Genomic DNA, 18,925 nt, shown 5'->3' on the forward strand with positions numbered 1-18,925 from the left:
GTTCAATAATAAGTTTTTGTTTCAGCATATTTACCTGAATTTATTCTATGAAGTCTATTAATATTATTAAAATAATACAGTAGTAAGCTATATAGTAGGAGTACTGTAAAAGGGCGAGGAATGCATTCATGCTTTTAAAAAAGAGGTTATTACCTCTTTATTACCATATTTTATCAAAGTTTACACGAGAGAGAAACGTTTAGAAACCGCTGTTGGAGATGTTTCGAAATACAGGCAGATTTTATTATCATATTAAATGTTGTGTAAATAAAGAATACTCTAGCTATATTTTAAATAAAATAAAATTTGAAATTTTCTCAAGCGTGTTTAATGGTTTACGAATTTTAGCTCTAAGTTTCTGATAGTAATAAAGTTTCAATAAATATTTTATCATTACAGAGTATATAATTGCTTGGTCAAAAAAGACAACTGATTAACGGAATGAATTCCAATTAGTCATTACATAAAATTAATAAACTACTCATTTATGATTATTGAAAATTGTTAATAATTATGAATAATGCACATTGATAGAATTAGATATGTATAGAAATGTGCGACAAAATCTCATTATATACAGAAATGGAGTTTTAACGAATATATACCAAAATCACATTCTACTGAAAAAATGCACAATGTATTTCATTGAGACATGCCGTTATTCTGATTAAAACTAAAACTGAAACAAAATGTCAGATTTCCAGGATTTTGTTTCGCTATGCAACTACTGTTGATTTGTAAGCTTGTTCCAGACAAAAGTTAATTTAATAATAGAAGGCTTTGTATGCTAACTATGCCACAATTCATTCGCAAACGGAGTAATTTGCATAAAAACGTGCATAGGGTTGTAAATAGAAGTATCTTATTTTACTTGATAATTAACTTGTTAAGTCTTACAACAGAGGGTCCGTCAAAAAATGTACATATACCTTACACAGAAGAAGGCAAAGCAAATTATTCAATGTTAGTACCGAATTTAATTCTAGGTTAATATAATCATACATCTGCTAGGTTACTGTAACAGCTTTAAATAATATTAAAATCTTGTAGTTTAAATAATTTAAATAGATGAACATTAAGGTATTTGTGTATGGCAATATTTGAAACCAGACTCGAGTGCCACGTGCGACTCTCGCACAAAGAATGTAATTTATTTTTAAATGATTGAATATGTTTTCTCTTCTTGTTTGTATGTCGCCATTTTTTTTCTTTTTTTTTTTTTTTGTGTTAAGTTATTGCTGTGTTCCATCATTGGAGTTGCTTCATTTCGCCAAAGAAGTATCACATTACGTTATATTTAATACAGTCTTCCTGCAGCTGTAACTATGCAGTTAGTTAGAGTGCTCAAAGTGTTAGAATGGTTGCTATGAGTGATCAGAAACATAGCACAACAGCAAACGATTGTATAAATAGTGTTGATCATAGCGAGGATTGCTGCACATGCCACTGTCATTTATTGGAGGAACCGATTCAACCGATTTCTGCGCTTTATGATGTCTTTCAAACTCCCCCATTTTATTCACTACTGTATGCCATACGTTATATGTTACAGTCATGAGGGTCCTGCCATGTTTTTAGCAAATCCCATACACATACTGCAAAGATAATTCAATTCAACTTCAAAACCAATGTACATGTAACATTTGCTAAAGTGTGTAAAGATTTTTGACGTACCCTAGATGCACATAAATGCACATATAGTGGATTAGTACATATATAGTGCATGTACACACATATAATGCATTAGGCTGGCTATAATACTATTTAAAGTAAATGATAGGTAGGCTTTAAAATGGCGACTTAATGGTCAAATGAATATGCTTAATTGGCCAACAGATTTGAATATATAACGTCAGAAGTTAGCAAAGAAAACATTAGGCCCTCCGGAAGACACGCATTTCAAGCAAAAAGGTATAAATCCAAAATCATGATAAGAAAAATTACTAAAAGCTAATGCTGCATGTGAAATCAAGGGGAAAATATAAAGACAGTAAACTAAGAACTTAAGCTAATCAGCTTGTAAATGAATCCCTATGTCAGACGCGGTCGAAAATTTTTGATATGTCCAACATAAGGAATGCGGCAAAGTTTTTTTGATGTAGGTCTTATCGAATAAACTCCACTAACCTAACGAGCTGCTCTGCTGTGGAAAGTTCACTATGTAAACCGTATGCGGTAAGAGATGCAAACAAGGCCTACGTCTGTTCAGAATTATCCTTTCAATGTTTTTGGCAACAGATGAAAGGAGACTGATCGGCATGTGTAATGTAAAAAAAAAAAAAAAAATCAAGATATTTGAATATATTTAATTTGAACCTTACTGTTGAATAATTTCTAAAAATCTGGTACCGCAAAAATATTATTAAAATAAACTTATATAATATCTGAAATGTAGGGACTGGTGATTGACTTAAACAATTTATATAAAATTGTACTACTTCAAAACTCAAACTTTTTAAGAAAATATCTTTGAGACTGTAATAAAATACCATCATCCCTAGTGTTTTGATATAAAATAAAAAAAAATTATTATTTTTCAATAAAATGTGAAAATGTAATTAATTTTCAAATTCGAGAAAGGAGACTTTGCAAATGCGGTCAAGAGCAAGAGACTGACGTTAATTACAGAAGGGGAAAGTAAACGACTGTGTCAGAGATCATAGGGGGAGATATATTTTAAAAGAAAAGTGTTTTTAGGTCTCATTCAGTATATCAGGTATAAAAACTTGAATGGAGCTAGAGTTCTCCTCTGTTCTTCATTGTAAGTTATTAATGGGTATAATGATGCACATGCTACCAGAATGGAGACAAATTACATAGGATACGAAAAGTTTCGAAGTGCTCTTTTATGTATTATTAAACAGCTTAATAATATAAATATGCACTTTTTTGTCTATTAATAAATAAATAATTATAATAAATTAATAAATACGCTTTTTAATAAAATAGTACAAAAAATGTCAGTAGTAAAGTATTTATAACTATTTTAGTAATAGTAATAGATTAATAAATATCCATATAATTCATGAAAGCCATTTGAAACCAAAATAGGATTTGCATTAGTAAATTATAGTGAAGTATGATGGCCCCCATTGTTCTGATTATTATTGGAATAATTTAAAGATTAAATTCGAAAGTATCTTAAGATGTTTTTGTAGTTGGAAAACCAAGAATATAACTCATTTTTATTCACCTTTCTTTTCTTTATGAATGACGAATATCTGTTTTCCATACACGTGATCAAATAGGGAGTAAGTGTTTAATCCATAAGATAATAAGTATTGATTAACATTTTGAAGAAATAAATGAGCCTAAATAGATTGTAATATCAATGAAAATTTTTAATGACAGAGATTAACTTAAACATAGTTGCGTACAGCAGAGAAAAAAGGGCGAAGATGTAAGAATGGTATACATATACAAACATACGTAATAAACAGTTACATCATCATCATCACCGCGCGGATAAACGCGAACGGCGCATGCGTCAGGAGAAGCTCTCTTGAGCTAAACGTCGTATTATAATTTATGATACAACAATTCCCCTTTCGACGTTTGGCGTCTAAAAAAAAAAAATAAACATTAATCATTTACAGTTATTCCAATTAATTTACAGCACTTAGAATGTTTCGAAGCAGTCAATGTTTTTGTCAGTACATCAGCAGGCATTTTCTCTGTTGGCAAATATTTAACGTCTATTTCATTTCTTTCATAAATTTCACGAATGAAATGATGTCTAATATCTATGTCTTTAGTGCGTGAGTGATAAACAGCATTTTTCATAAGCTTCTGTGCACCTTGATTATCACAATATATAATGGTTGGATAATCAGCAGTAAAATTTAATTCTTTAAGGAAACGACGTAAATAAACTGCTTCTTTGGCACTTTCTGAAAGACTGATGTACTCTGCTTCAGTACTTGATAATGCAACAGTTTGTTGCTTTCGTGATTCCCATGTTATTGGATTTCCAGCTAGCTTGAAAAGGTAACCTGTATACGATTTTCTAGTATTAACATCAGATGCCCAGTCGGCATCAGTATATCCAATAAGTGCTTTTCCAGTCTTTCGAAATTTTAAACAATAATTTTTAGTTCCTTTTAAGTATCGAAGAACGCGCTTTGCAGCCAACCAGTGTAATTTTCCAGGATTGTTATTAAATTGGCTCAGGTGACTGACGGCATATGTAATATCCGGCCTAGTAAACACAGAAAGTTACATAAGCGAACCAATTAGACGGCGATAAGGTACATTGTTCATTTCTTCCTTTTCGGTTTCAGAACTACACATTTCTTTACTTAATTTTACACTAGGATCTAAAGGAGTTGCTACTGGTTTTGCATCTTGCATATTAAACCTTCGTAGAATATTATCAACATATTTCTGCTGAGACAAACTAATAGAATTATTATTTACATCTTTATTAAATTCTATTCCAAGACAATAATGAAGTTTGCCTAAATCTTTAACATGAAATTCTTTAGAAAGATAACCTTTAAGTTCAGCATATAAATCACAGCTATTTGTTGCTATTATTAAGTCATCAACATATAAAATTAGAATTAACTCACCTTGAGATGTTTTTATTCTGTATACACACTTATCTGTTTGTAATGGTTGTAATCCAAAGTTTTTGAGTTTTTTGTCTAATTTTTCATACCACTGTCTTCCACTTTGTTTCAAACCATAAAGAGACTTTTGCAAAGCATAAACATAATCAGGATTATTTTGGTCTTCAAAACCTTTAGCTTGTTCCATGAAAATTTCTTCTTTTAAATCTCCGTTAACATAAGCCATAACAAAATCTAGTTGATATAACATAAGGTCTTGTTCAGCACTGTATGCAATCACCGTTCTTATAGAACTTGCTCTGGCTACTGGAGCAAAGGTTTCATTAAAATCAATTCCAGGTTCCTGTGCAAATCCTCTAGCAACCAATCGAGCTTTTCTCTTTTGAACTGTTCCATCTGCATTATATTTCGTTCTAAGAACCCAGCGACATCCTATTACCTTTTTGTTCTGTGGTCGCTTTACTAATTTCCACGCACCATTTTTAACAAGTGCTTCATACTCAATTTGCATAGCCTTATGCCATTCTTCAGCATAACTTCCATTTAATGCTTCTTCTAATGTCGGATTTGTATCTTCTTCAGCAATTTGTGCTTCTTTCTTTTCTATGTTTATACTGTGGTACTCCTTTTTTGGTCTTCCTGGCTTCCCAGTCTTGACTTTCTTTGGACGACCTGGCCCCCTTTTAATCTGCATTTCAGGTAGTGCTTCGGAATCAGAATCTTCATTATCAGATGATTCAGCAGATGCTTCTGCCATATTTGAGGGATATTCTGTTATTTAATCAGCCGATATCTGCTTTACATTCAGAGGTTCTTCCTTCTTTTTATCAGGAATATTTTCGAGAAATAAAACTTCTAAATCTTTATCATAATTAGTACAGTTTTCAAATTCATCAATGAATCTAACATCTCGGCTTATAACGATTTTTCTGGAATTTTCATTCCACAGCTTGTATGCTTTCGATTCATTTGAGTATCCTACAAATATATGTTCTTCTGATCGAGGATCGAATTTCCCTTTAGACCTTTTATTAAGTACAAAACATTTCTGTCCGAATACTTTAAAGTGAGATACAGTTGGCTTGATGCCAAAAAATAATTCATAAGGTGTTTTGTTTACTCCCAGACTTCGATTTGGACAACGATTACGAATATAAACAGCACAGTTCAAGGCTTCAGCCCAAAAGGATTGGGGAAGATTACTTTGTAGTAACAAACATCTGGCCATTTCAGTTAAAGTGCAGTTCATGCGTTCAGCTCTCAAATTCTGTTGAGGAGTCATTGGTGCAGAGAATTCTCGTTTAATCCCGCATTCTTGAATATATTTATTAAATTCTTCTCCGCGATATTCGAGACCGTTATCAGTCCGAAGGATTTTTATTTTCTTTCCTAGACGATTTTCGACCGCAGCTTTGTATTTAATGAATGCATTTTTCACTTCATCTTTAGTTTTAAGAAAACTGACTTCGACATAACGCGATTTGTCGTCTATTAAAGTAACAAAATAACGCGAACCAGCATGGGATGGAACTCTCATAGGTCCACACAAATCTGAGTGAATCAAATTCAGTAATTCATCACTTTGAAATTTTGATTCTTTTTGAAAAGATTGCACAGATTGTTTACCTCGGATACAGACTTTTTAGAGATACAGACTTTTTAGACTATTTTAGATAGTGTTATTAAAATTTAAATTTCTAACCATGTTATCAGACTTAAGTCTTCAAATCAGACTCATTTAAATGACCTAATTTAAGATGCCACTTTACAAAATCACTTACCTGTGCTACTGCAGCTGTTTCAGCGCTTGGATGTATATAATAAAGATCACCATGACGAATAGCCTGCACTAGTATAGATCCATTTGGTTCTATTATTCTAGCATGTCGTTCTGTAAAAATCACTGAACGATTATTTGCAGTAGCTTTAGATGCTGACAGCAAATTACATTTTAATTCCGGAACACATAACACATTTTTGAGCGTAAGTTTAATTGTCTTATTTCCGTTAGGTACTGTTATAAGGACAGTTCCAATTCCCGTAATTTTTGCTGTTTTGTCAACTGCTAACTTTATGGTTGAATTCGTTCGAGGGTGAAATTCTGAAAATAACCTTCTGTCATTGCATATGTGAGATGTACAGCCACTATCTAAGCACCATGAGGAGGTCTTCTGATAAGCATTGTTTACTGCTAAACTAATCTGCTCTTCATAATTAGAAGCCATCATAGAACTTTGATTTCCCTTATTTGATTGCGCATATTTTCTATCAGCTATTTTCTTTCTGCATTCAGATGCCTTGTGCCCAATTTTCGAGCAGTAATTACACTTCAAGTTTCGAAAATTTCTTTCAGCTGGAAAATTTTTGTTTGAATTTACCTTCCATTTTTCATTTTTCTTCTGTTCTTGATTTCTTCTTTTATAATCAGTATAGTATGCATTCTGTGAATCTTGAGACGTTTTCCCTTTTCTTGCTTCCCATTCTTCTAACATTTTGATTTTCAAAGATTCGGGACTAGGTAACTGATCTCTTGATTCGATGGCGCATCTAAAATTTTCAAAATTTTCTGGAATACTATAGAGCAGAAGAATCGATAACAAATCATCAGCTATGTCAATTTCCATTTGTTTAAGCTTATCAACTATTTCGAAGAAATTATTCAAATGTTCAGACATCGTTTCGCTTTCCACCATTTTTCTAAATAAAAGCTGTTTTAATAATGTAGCCTTCTTCGCAGGTCCTTTCGATTCATATACGGCTTTGAGTTTATTCCACACAGCATTTGATGTCACACAATGCTTTATATGACACAGTTCACTAGGATTAATAGCAAGAATTATATCTGCGCGAGCTTTTTGATCAGCTTGGAGCCATTTCTTTTCGTCCTCGGTTCCTTCAGCAGGTTTTAGCGCTTTACCGGTCACATAATCCCAATGGTCGTTTTTAATCAATACTGCTTCTATTTGAATTTCCAACTGTCAAAATTATCTTTTCCGAGCTTTTCTATAGTAGTCAAATGCGACATAATGTAATACAGTCTCTCACAGCCAAAAAACAAGATTGAGCGCTATAAAAATAGGCTTAACTGAACGCTGATCAGTTCTTACCGTTGATTAGACGTAACAGTTCTTGCACTGAATTAGGCTTAAGAGTTCAATGCTCGAAAACTTCAAAATGTTCATTTTAAAATAAGTATTTTGCTAATTAGGCACAGTTGAAACATTCCTGGGCCCATAACCATTGAAGAAATAAATGAGCCTAAATAGATTGTAATATCAATGAACATTTTTAATGACAGAGATTAACTTAAACATAGTTACATACAGCAGAGAAAAAAGGGCGAAGATGTAAGAATGGTATACATATACATACATACGTAATAAACAGTTACGTCATCATCATCACCGCGCGGATAAACGCGAACGGCGCATGCGTCAGGAGAAGCTCTCTTGAGCTAAACGTCGTATTATAATTTATGATACAACACATTTCCTATAACTACTTCTAATTAAGGCTTCCTAAGAGCAACCCCCTGAATTTTGAGTCGCAGCTTTGAATTTTAGACTAGGATATGAGCATAGAATCTCCCTTTAAACAATGAGATTTTTTTCAACACTGTGGCATGACAATACTTAGTAATAATAGTTTTAGCGTCACTAAGAATCATTTTCTGGATTTTTACTGATTTTTTTCCCAAAAGATATTAAAAGTTGCAGTTGACGAGTATGAGCAATGCATAATACATACATATATAACGTAACTATACCATAAAGAAAAATGAACCTCAACAAAAGCTGATCGACAGTTATTGAACTCTAAAGAGGGGTTTATCAGAGGGAAAACGGCAATTAAAATTCCATTTAATTGATTTTAATTATTTATTTACTGTATCGATTTATTACTAATTGTAATGGATTAGGGTATTTGAATATGAATTAGCTGAATATTTAAGAAAAACATTATGACTGCGAGAATAGAAAAAGAAATTTTTGAATATTTGCTTTCTTATAGAATGCAGATGAATTCTTTTTTTTTACTCAATGAAAATCAAATTTTAGTAGCTGATTAATCTGTCCCGTATCGCGCACCTTAGTTCAGTGATCCGTATTAATGTGCCCTTTTTTTAAATTTAAATGCTTCAAGAATAATTAAAAAAGGGCATAATTATCTTCTTACCCTTAAATTCTTCAATATAAAAAACTGCATTTTCAGTTATAAACAGTTGAAATAATTCCCTAAATATAATTAAAAGCATAAAAAATAAAGTACATAAGCGGCTTGGAAATGGAACTAGCATTGAGATTCTCTTTAAGAAATATGGTGAAGCTTACAAAGTGAAGTCTACGAAGTGAAGTAATTTCGTAAAATACTTTCTAACTCTTTATGGTTAAATTGCACTCAATTATACTTTATAAATGACATGTAAATACAATTTAATGTATATGTGTGTCTGTGGCTCACTAGCGGCAAAGCCGTTGAACTCTGGCAGGTCGATCTGGGGTTCGAATCCCGGTGAACGGGATGGCTGTATTGTCGTTTTCGTGGTTTTCCCCACGTGTAACGTGCATAAGAATCAAATTTGCTTAGAAAGGTCTCCGCGAGGCACCCTTACCCTTAGGCAAATAACCGTCGAATGCTTTGCTATAAACAAACAAACCAGACCAAACAATATATATATAAATAAGTAGCTTAAAAAACTGCTATATTTTATCTATACTTATAACGTAGTATTTAAATATATATAATGATTAAAAGAAAGAAAAAGTCGGATCTTAACTGATTGTACATAATGTAACCCCTATGAAGGTCTTAACAATTCTTTTTCACTTAAAGTCGTAACCCAAAGGAGAACAAGTAAAATTAAACTTCAGATACGTATACAATACTGAATATAATACAAAAAATACAAAATATAAAAATAAATTACATATGTACGAAACCTAACTAACTATTTATATTGATATTACGTAAATATACGTATGGTAATGAACATTATAAATATAAAAATAAATTATATATGTACGAAACATAACTAACCATTCATATTGATATTACGTAAATATATATATGGTACTGAAAATCGTATTGTAAAGGTATTTTTCTTTGATATTTTATACCTTGTTCTATATTTGGTTCCATTTATATATACCTATATATATCTATAAGATGATATATATAATTTAAGGATTCCATATTAACTACTAGATATAAAACCCGAAAGTGCATCAATAATGTATTTCTCAGTATTATTTAACTTCATTCTGAAAAATTTTCTGCTGTCTAGTTTGCATTATTTTATTCATAAGTCTTAAATAAAAACGATTATTGTTTATATGTCATTAGAAAATTAACCAAATAGCAGCGACCTCAATGTAATTTAAAAACAGTCCTTGAGACGTGAAAAGGTCGAAAGCTATTTGGGTTAAGACTATTTTCTCAGATACTCAGCTAACGTTTTCATTGTACAAAATTGCATTCATTCGAAGAACTCAATTTGTATTTTCCTCTGTATAAAACTGAATATAGAGAAGTTAGATGTTTAAACGACCCCCACATTTTCTCAAGACCCTGAGCAAGATTATCCTCTCCTTGCAAACTCTCCCCCTGAAAAAAGGGATTGTAAATTTACGACCTGACTGCATATAGGGTGATTTCTCTAGAAACATCATCTATCCTTACCGTCTTGCCTGAAAATACATATATCTCCACAAAGAAATTTCTAAACCCTAAAGATATCCTCGAACACCTTTCATTCAAATATAAATACCTAACGCCTCAAAACACCAGGGAAGGTAAAGTAAAAATTCAATCACCAGTGCAAATAAAATAGTAAATCCGATGGTATAATACAAATACACATAAATAATTTACTGGTACAATTAAACCGTAAAAAAATTACCCAGGTTCGTTTTAAAAGATCCATGTTTACCTTTAGTATCACATGAGGGACGTGAATAGACCACTAAAATAAACGTAAACAGAAATTTAAAATTAAACCACATTTGGTAATCAATGATTAACAAATATTGTAGAATAAAAGTAGTTGAGAAAAGCCTCATTAAATCTCCATTACAAATATCCCACTTGATGAGCCTCACCAGAGTCGGATGCTCGTTTATGTTCATCAGTCTCTGAAGGACGGAATGCAGTATCATCTTGCACTAACCAAATTGAATATTCTTCCCCCTCATTCAGTTCTTAGCGACACCCTAAATCTTGTTTTAAAAGTCTCTCTCAACAGCCGGGAAATGGCAACGAAAGCCCTGAAACTCCAAGAAAATTTCTCCGGTTTAATATAACCTTTTCCGGGGAAATGAAAAGAGCTTCTCTTGTTGGAGTCTACTGTCACTCTTTAATTATACGCATGCGACTTTTTATACGTGACCGCGAGGGCTGTCAAGAAAAACGACAGTCAAATTCATTTTCGCCAGGAAAACTGGACTCGAAGAACTCAGAGCCGCCGGGTATCGGTCAAAACCTTATTTATATCTCCCACACTTTTCATCATAATTTTCAATAAGGTGAAAAATCTGCTCCTGCATCTCATGTATCAACTTTTAAGGCTCCGCTATCTCTAAAATAGGACCTCCTCTAAATTCATTATTGGTTCAAATTTGCTATAAATTAATATCTACCCATTTAAATCCTCCTCTTGAACTCTTTCCAACCAAAGAGAAAATGTAATAAAATACCGCCAATTTTCCAAGAAAAGTCTCACTACTTTTAGAAGTGGCATACCCTGTTTTCAAGTAAAACTTTGGGGAATAATTTTAAATAAATTGCAGTCACAAAGGCAGTGATAAACAAATAGAAAGTTTTCCAATTCAGACGAAGGCGAAATTTTGTCGCATCCAACGTTCGAAACGCCTGTTTAGTTTAGAAGGAGGACGGAAGCAATAACTGTTCGCTGACCTATGACCCGAAAAGTGTAGTCAGTCGCCTGAGATAGAAAATCACCCGCTTTTTAGTTGTGCAAGCCTTTTAGCTAGCGTTTTAAGAAATGAATCACATTTAATAGAAAATTCTCTTTAAAAACTATAATATATTAAATGCATTAAGGATTAGTACACAAATACTAAAATCATATGTTCATTATGCATTAGGAATTAATCCACATCACGTGTAGTTTGTCGCACATCTGTGGTCTTTGTGGAGCTCCGGTATTACGATGATGTTTGCTAAATTCTACTACGAAGAGACGTATTACTGAACTCAATGTTGGGAGCCACATCAGCAAATTTATATAAAAAAAACAGTAATCGGATCTAAAAGAAACCCAGTTTAACACCGTCTGATGAGAAAAATTGTACTTAAATGTGAACACTCTTACAAAAATTACATTCCAATCCTATTCTTTCAAAATTCTAAAATATAAAAATTCAAAAATCCTAAATTATTAATTGCATTTCCATACATTTTAGTTTATATAAAATAAACGTAACATGAAAAGTAAATAAACAATTTTAGTTATTATGAAATGCGGGAATTGCTTTAAAATTGCTCAGTCTATTAAGGGTGCTGCATACCTTCGACCACGTTTTTTTTTTTTTTTTTTTTTTTTTTTTTTTTTTTTTTTAATTTTAAGTTTGTGCATTTAATTTTGGGTTTAAACTAATTAATGATGAAAGAAATTAAGAAGCTGAGTTATTTAGTAACCATCAATTTGTACTTTTGGAGTAAAGTAAGAAACCAAGCAAAAAAACAGCAATATTTACAATAAATTAGAAATACTGTGTTAAAAAAAGTATAATATTGTAGGGTTTATATTTATTTTAACTAACATTTATTTTAAGTTTAAACTATCTTTCCTGTCAAGCCTTACTTTCCCCTGGAACTGCCAATGCCAGAGTATGTAAATTTTAGTAGAACGCGCAAGGATTCAAATTATCAGCGGAAGTATTCTGAGCTAAATAGAAAGGAAACAAGTTCGAGGTGTGCTGTTCGTACTTCATGAGCGCGGAGGTAGTTAGCCAGAAATTGAAGAACCCCGCGTTTCGGCCTGTGTGCTTGCCTCGGAGAACGGTTAATCGTTCAACGTGATATTCAAAGTTTGCTGAATTAGCAGCGGTATTGTAAAACGCGGTGAGGTTAGTTACATTTAGAGAGCCTCATAGTTAGTGTCTTGTTATTATTTCTTTTCAGGTTCTTATTTTTATTTTACCGCCGGGTCGGCGTAGTTTGTGAGCGTCAAGAGGACGCAATTGTAATTTCTTAAGTTGAATAAAAAGGGACTTAAACCCTTAGCAAGACTCTGTCCATTTTCCAGTTTCAACAGTCACCTCTTGTTTGCGTGCAAGTTGGAGGCGCGCAACTCTACATTGGCGCCCGAACACTTATCGAACTGAAATGGCTGAAAATCGGATGGAAGCCGCGGGAAAACACCAAGAAATGGCAAGCCAATTGGAAGGATTTGGATACCTGGTCCAGACTTTGAGAGCGTCAATCAAGCCAAACGTCAATTTCGACGGAAAAAATTCGGTGGCGATATGTCTAGAAGGCCTAGAAAATCCCTTTCAGCTCTACCCTGTGCCTGAAAGACAAAAAGTTGCCATCGCCACATCTGCACTAAGAGGACATGCCGCGCTATGGTGGAAGAATATAGGCAAATTTTTATTAGGGGAATTTGGAAGCCAGACATATACATTTGAAAATTTCAAAAAAATCGTTAGTAAAGGCCTTCCCCATAGTGAAAGATCGAGCAAGGCTGGAAGCCGAACTATATAGTTTCTATCAACGGGATATAGAAGAGTTGACAGACTTTATTTTGCGAAAAATTAAGCTGACGGATATGCTGTATGGGAAGAAACCCGACGCGGAGATTACTGAAATAATCTTACCAAGATTGTTACCTGCTGTTCAAGACTACTTCGAAATTAGAAGCCCAAGCACATTGCAGGAGCTCTTCGAATTGGCGGTGAAGTTTCAAAATTGCAGAATAGCGGAAAAAGCTAGAGGGGCATCGTATTCTCAAAGTACCCGAAGGAAATCTTCAAATGAGCAAACCAGAAATGCAAACCGCTCTTATGGGGGAAAGAGCTATCAAGCTAACTCATCGAACCTCGAAGGTAAAGGCCCAAAAAGAAAATTCGAAAACAAACATCCGCGTACTCAGAAGGCAGAACTTGAAATGAAAGCTTTAAACGAGTAGAGGGGCCTGTGAAAGCGAGGGTCCAGACCCCGGAAGTTTTTAAAAAACCCTCAAAAAGACATTTAAATACGGTCATAGTAAAAAACTCACATCTACCAATTATACAAATCCTGGTTGGCGAGGTACCAGTAGAAACCCTCATCGATAAAGGAGCAGAAGGAAATTTTATGAGCGAAACATTCTTCAAAAAGAATTTTTATAGGGTACGATTATTTAAAACCAAAAATACGGAAATTATAGCGGCGCAAGGAAAAACCTGTCACTGCATCGGGAAATTATCATTAAACATACAGGTAAAAGAGGAAAGCCTCAAAGTATTAATTTTTGTAGTGAAGAATCTGCAAAATCCTCTTATTTTAGGTATGGAGATTTTAAGGGCCCCGAGGGCCAAATTGAATTTTCAAGACAGTTCCGTTGTGCTGGAGATGGACCAGAGGGTGGTGGAACCTGTGGAACAACCGCAAGTGGACCTTAGCCATCTGAATGACCATGAAAGTCAAGCCATCCAGCAAGTGGTGAGTAATTTTTCTAACTTGTTATCAGAAAAGCCTGGTAGTTGTCAAATAGTTACGCATCAGATACAATTAATTGCCGAAATACCTTGTAGCACTAAACCATATCGTTATGACAAACAAAAAGACATAATCATCGAAGAACATATTGAGGAGATGTTAGAGAATAAAATAATAACGCCCATAAATAGTGAGTACGCGAGTCCAGTCGTACTATGTAGGAAAAAGAACGAGTTTCCTCCTTCGGATAAAAGGGCTTGGAGGTTTGCTATCGATTACAGAAAACTAAATAGTATTACTAAATTCCCAGTTTACCCTTTGCCGGTTATAGAGGAAATTATTAGAAAGATCAAATCTACAAGATACATGTCTACTTTGGACTTAACGTCTGGCTACTATCAAATAGCTATGAGACCCGAAGACATACATAAAACCGCGTTTATAACAAAATCGGGCACTTATGCATTTTTACGCATGCCCTTTGGGTTGTGTGGGGCCCCATCAAAATTCCAGAGAGCTATGGACATTGTTCTAAAGCCTGTCCTAAGAAAATCAACTTTAATCTATCTAGATGATATAATTATAACGAGTAGTACGTTGGAACAACACATTAAAGATCTAGAAGAAGTTTTTAAATTATTAAAAGAAGCCGGTCTTACAATTAACGCCTCAAAATGCAAGTTCGCAACTAAAGAACTTAAATATCTCGGTTATAAAATTTCGCAAAAGTGTATAGAAACGCAAGATTCAAAAATAAAAGCAATCAAGAATTTTCCACCGCCCAACACCGCCAAGAAACTTTCTTTTTTCCTTTCTTACTATCGGTCTTTCATAAAAGATTTCGCTAATATTGTTGAACCACTCATAGTAATTAAAAGAAAGAGAAATAAATTTACGTGGACAGCGGAAGCAAATACAGAATTTGAAAGATTAAAAGAAGCGCTCATCAATGCCCCTGTCTTGAAATTCCCGGAGGGGGACGAAAACCTGGAAATTACAGCAGATGCGTCGGACTATGCGGTGGCTGCGGTTCTTATGCAAAATAGCCATCCTCTGGCATTTTTTAGTAAAACGTTGAATCAGACACAAAGGTACAGAGAGGTACAGAGAGAGAAACATTAGCCGTATTAATGGCTGTACACAAATTTCGAGTTTATTTCCGAAAAGCGCCAGTAACAGTCTTTCCGGATCATGCGGCTGTTGGTGGAGTTTACTCGGGGAAAAACCTAACGCCCAGGTTAATAAGATGGACTTTAAAACTCCAAGAATATAATCTAATAATAAAATATAAACCGGGTAAGGAAAACAATGTAGCTGACTGACTTTCTCGTACAAAATTGGACGATGAAGGAATTGAACTTAAATGCGCTGTGTTGACTTCAAAAATTTTAGATTCTAGAGATACGATTATCACTGAACTGAAAGCTGATCCTGAATTTGGAAATATCTATGCATATTTGAAAGACCCATATTTGAAAGAAAGCTTTGAGCACACAGATATCGATGCGATAAGAAATAGAGCAGAAAACTATGAAATAATCGATAATTTATTATTTTATACGAAAACAACAAACGAAAATCTCGAGTACAAACCAGTCATCCCAGCCTCGCTTCGATTAAGCATTTTGAAGAAAGTACACGACGCGAAAACAGCGGGTCGTTTAGGGGTCAGAGAGACTTTAAAAAGGGTACGCGAGGAGGTATATTTCCCGCAATTATACAAAATAGTAACTGCGTATGTCAGGTCCTGCAATCAATTTCAGTTAATAAATGATATTAATTACCGCCCGGCCGGGTACTTAAATAGCATTCGCGCTACATTTCCGAATGAAATTTTAGGCATAGATCTTCTTGGTCCCTTCCCCCAGAGGGAGTTAAATAAAAATCGTTTTCTTTTAGTAATAGTAGATCATTTTTCAAAATGGACAGAAATTGTTCCACTTAAACGCGCGTCAGCCAAACAGTCGCAGATGCATTCTTACACAGATACATTTTAAAATACGGTGCACCGATAAAAGTCATTAGCGATAACGGAAAACAATTCATTAGTCAAATATTTGAAAACATATGCACTGGACTTGGCATACGCCATATCAAAATGGTTCCGTATAAACCACAGGCAAACATAGCAGAAAGAGTGAATAAAAACATCGTAAAAATAATTCGCAGTTACGTTAGCACACGTCACAAGCGCTGGGATGGCTACATAAATGAATTAGCTTATGCTTTAAGAACGGAAAATCACGATACTACGAGAAAAACCCCAGCAGAATTATTTTTAGGCCGAAAGTTAATTACGCCTTTAGATAAATTATTCTTTGTGCAACAAAGAGAGCAAGAGTTTAAACAGAAAGATGTGCAAAAACTTATTGATCAGGCGCTTAAAAGCTCGAATACGGCAAGAAATAAGCAAAATGTTTATTACGATAGAAAACGCCGTGAAGCAGATTTTAAAGATGGGGATAAAGTATTGAAGCGGAAATTTTCTTTATCAAGTGTCCCAGACAATTTTACTGCAAAGTTAGCTCCAAAATGTGAAGGCCCCTATGGTAATTCAGGGAATCAAAGGAGTCGTATTGTACCTTAAGAACGAGAGAGGGGAGATATGTAAAGCAAGTCCCGACCAGATGAAAAAATACTATAATCCAAATGATTTTGAAATCCTTAAAAGTTTCTTGCAGGACTCAAGCCTAAACGAAGAAGAAGGTCCAGAAATAACGACAACCGTTCCACCACCCAAGAAGCAGAGAACTGAAGAGAAACCTAGCCCTTCTACAACCCAGACGACGGTACCAAAAAGAAAAAGTGAAAACTTTCAGACTCCAGCATTTAAGAAAAACAAGAATGCAAAGCCACCGCGTAAAGAAACCTTGGTAAAGAGGAAAACACCACCTACAACGTATCACAGTAGAAATTATACATCAAGGAGAACGCTCCCAGGGCCAGAGAGTCAGGTGCAAACAAGGCCGCCGTTCCGGAAACTAAAACGACAGTAGGAGGAATGAAAATACCAGCAACAACAGAAGAAATTCAAGAAGGACTCCTGACCGGAGGACGTCAAGACCAGCCGTCCAATGGAAAAACGAAAAACACAACAACCCAACGATTGCTATGCCAAGAGGCCAGCATACAGATGACGCAAGAGAAAAACTAATGTGAACGACACTCGGAGGTCAGTAAGGAGAAGATTGACGTCCTTGAAACCTATAACGTGCGAACAATTTTGCCAGAAAAGAATGACGGAGTTTCAATCATCGAAAACTCAAAGATAAGTTAAAATCTTCTATAAAATTTTTTCTTTTGTTCCGAAATGTTATGCATAAGTACGAAGTTCTATGTTTTGACGAAAGTCAATATGTCTCGGCTGAGACTTAGTTTTGTTTTACTTTATTTACCTAAGGCAAAATATTATTTTCTTTAAGTATAAAATCTAAGAAAAAGCATTTTCTGTTGGTCGAAAGACTAATTCTGTTATGTTAAAGCCAAAATTTGGCCGAAGATAAAAATAACTTCGTATTCTTGTATTAATAAGAATTTTAGTTTCAGTGCCGCCGGCTTGGCGAAGAATGAGTAAAGTAAAAATTTATTTCCTCTTATTCATTTATGGTAAATTGTAAAAATCATATGTATAAAAATTTTGTAAATATACGTAAATACTTGAAAGTTATGTAAAAGTAGAATTTAGTCTAGAAACATAAAATTTTAGATTCTAAATGTAAATGCTTAAAAGTAATGAATTCGAATTCAAGTATTAAACTGTAGATAAAATCATGCTTTAGAGCGAAAGCCTGTATGTCTAAAGATGAATGAGGAGGAAGTTAGAATGAATGTGTTTTGTAGGGTTCTCCACCTACACTTGAATTTTTAAGAATGTTAAAGTAGCTCATCGAGTTGTAGAATGTCGAGTAAGGTGTGTCTATTTGGTCGTTGAATTCTAACAAATCATGGTGGTTAGAGGAAGTGTTGTAAGACTAAAACACAAATATTCCCGTTTGACACCGCATATGGTGGAGAGCCAGGGTAAAGTTAAGTTAATGTTTGAATAATTGAATGAATGTGAATTCAGCAGTAACTAATGAAAACGGATCGTTTAAAAAAACAAAAATTTATTCAGTGTCAAGAAAGTGTAAATTATAATGTATTTAGAAAGATACTGATACTTATTCCTTCCAGATGCTGGAAGGAAAAGATTAAGATTGATTGAGGAAGTCCAGGAAAAGTTGCTGTAAGAAGAGAGATTTATATAAGTATCGACAGAAATTTAGTATACATTTTGTTACATAATATTTTTTTTTTTTTTTTTTTTGTGTAAACGAGGCTCTTGAGAGTTAGTTCAGAATTATAGAAACTTTACAACAGGTCGTTTGTAGGACCTGCTTCCAAGTTTTCCAAATTCTGGCAGCGGCAAATGTAGGGTTTATATTTATTTTAACTAACATTTATTTTAAGTTTAAACTATCTTTCCTGTCAAGCCTTACTTTCCCCTGGAACTGCCAATGCCAGAGTATGTAAATTTTAGTAGAACGCGCAAGGATTCAAATTATCAGCGTAAGTATTCTGAGTTAAATAGAAAGGATTCTGAGTTAAATAAAAAACACGAGTTCGAGGTGTGCTGTTCGTACTTCACGAGCGCGGAGCCAGAAATTGAAGAACCCCGCGTTTCGGCCTGTGTACTTGCCTCGGAGAATGGTTAA

The sequence above is a fragment of the Stegodyphus dumicola genome, chromosome 3, assembly GCF_044657685.1.
Source record: "Stegodyphus dumicola isolate Sdum_Otavi_A_Nest chromosome 3, ASM4465768v1".
In the NCBI taxonomy this organism is placed as follows: Eukaryota; Metazoa; Arthropoda; class Arachnida; order Araneae; family Eresidae; genus Stegodyphus; species Stegodyphus dumicola.